This window comes from Kryptolebias marmoratus, linkage group LG11, assembly GCF_001649575.2.
Source record: "Kryptolebias marmoratus isolate JLee-2015 linkage group LG11, ASM164957v2, whole genome shotgun sequence".
Classification (NCBI taxonomy): Eukaryota; Metazoa; Chordata; class Actinopteri; order Cyprinodontiformes; family Rivulidae; genus Kryptolebias; species Kryptolebias marmoratus.
Window position 1 is genome coordinate 7,192,191 of NC_051440.1, and position 1,676 is coordinate 7,193,866.

Consider the following 1,676-nt stretch of genomic DNA (forward strand, 5'->3'; position numbering starts at 1 on the left):
CAAATTCCTTTTGGGTTTTAAATGAAATTTATCTAAAGAGCTCTTTCTAACAAGTCTGCTTCTTTAGCTCAGTGTAAAAAGGATAAAGGCCTTTTTTATAAGAAAAAGCAAATGTGTTTTACTGTAAATGATAGTAGAGTCAAAGCATAGGGATAGATATCTCTGAAAATACTGGTGTGGCAGCACGTGTGTCGCAGAAAATGTTTAAAATTTATTGCAACAGCCCCACTTTAAAATTACCTTTAAGGCACGCAGACTCATTACAGACAAGGCCAGACAATTTCCTGCAGTTTAAAAATAATTTTATTGTTATGTCTGTTTCTGATTAAAAATATAAATTATGTTAAAAACCACAATCATTCACACACGCTAGACAGTTTAACAGCTCAACTCTGGGATTGCAGGGAGAACAGAGTAGTGGCCTAAACAAAACAGCATCAAATAAAAATAGTGCACCACAAACCAGAAGAAGGACCACCACCTGAAGAATCCACCACCAACACCAAGAGCTGGCTACGGCCCTGTCACAAACACAAAATAAATTAGAACACGTTCAATTTGCATACACACATATACCCAGGTTAAAACAATTAGGTCCAGACTGCAACAGGTGGCCCAGCAGCAGTAAGTTTAGTGCATTCAATGTTCCGTCCTGAAGCCGAGATGAATCAACAGGGCCACAGAAGGAAACGGGACGCACGCAGAGCAGCACCAGCGCAAGCGTCAGCTGAAGCTGGGCGTCACAAACAAATCCGATGTGGGTCGACGGGCAAGAAGCCCACAAAGGGCAAACAGCAGCGTCTGAACAAGAATAAATAATGTTAAAAAGTTCAATTTAAAACCGAGAAAAATGGACATTAAACTTACCACTTGAGCCCAAGAAATGTAGCTCCTATAACAGGGGAGACCAGGCAAATGCTACGGGAAACCTATTAAAACAATGGAGGTTAAGCTAAAGCTAAGCTAACTAACGCACCAAAAATGGGAGAAACTTCCTACCAGGAGAGATCGCGTGTCCTTCATGTAGCATTCACGAGCGCATTTGTGCGCAGCCAATGTACAGCACCGACCGATGCAGAAATTAGACCAGAAAGCAAACAATGTGATGTCAGATGGGTCAGTGAGGCGCCTTTATATGATGTCAGCAGGCTCCAGAGCCAATGGGAAACAGGCACTTATGTGGCGCATTCATGGTCCCCAGGCCATACTGCTACACTGGCATGACTTCTGATAGCAATTTGTAATATACCTAAGCCCCTAAATTTCTAAGTCTTAAACTGGGCAGTGGGGCATAAAGTGCTAATTCTCTCTCTCTCTCTCTCTCTCTCTATATATATATATATATATATATATATATATATATATATATATATATATATAGTTTCAACTAGAAAGTGACATAATTTCTCATATTTTTGCTTTTTGTCCATTTTTATAAATACTACTTGGGTTTCAGTTGTCCTCTACCACATTGTCTACTTTCTCCAATAACTTGCTGTCTGGCCTTTGTGTGTCTGGTTACATTTTTTTTTCTTTTTGTGTTTTGTATTGTATTGTACTTGTATTTTTTGTTTGTACTCTGCTTTTCACATGTCCATAGTCCTCTTCACAAAACAGTTGAGCAATGTGGCCCCTAAAACAAGATCTTTTTTCAAGCTGCCTCAGGCTGTTCAGGA

At 39.7% G+C, this 1,676-nt stretch overlaps 1 long non-coding RNA gene across 1 annotated transcript; it reads right to left on the reverse strand.

Moving 5' to 3' along the window:
• Positions 1–321: 321 nt before the first annotated feature.
• LOC112451035 lies at positions 322–1,150 on the reverse strand. Its single transcript, XR_003039767.2, has 3 exons — positions 1,000–1,150; positions 868–929; positions 322–801 (listed from the first exon to the last, which is right to left on the reverse strand). It is a non-coding gene; the product is annotated as an uncharacterized LOC112451035 (long non-coding RNA).
• Between the last annotated feature and the right edge of the window lie 526 nt (positions 1,151–1,676).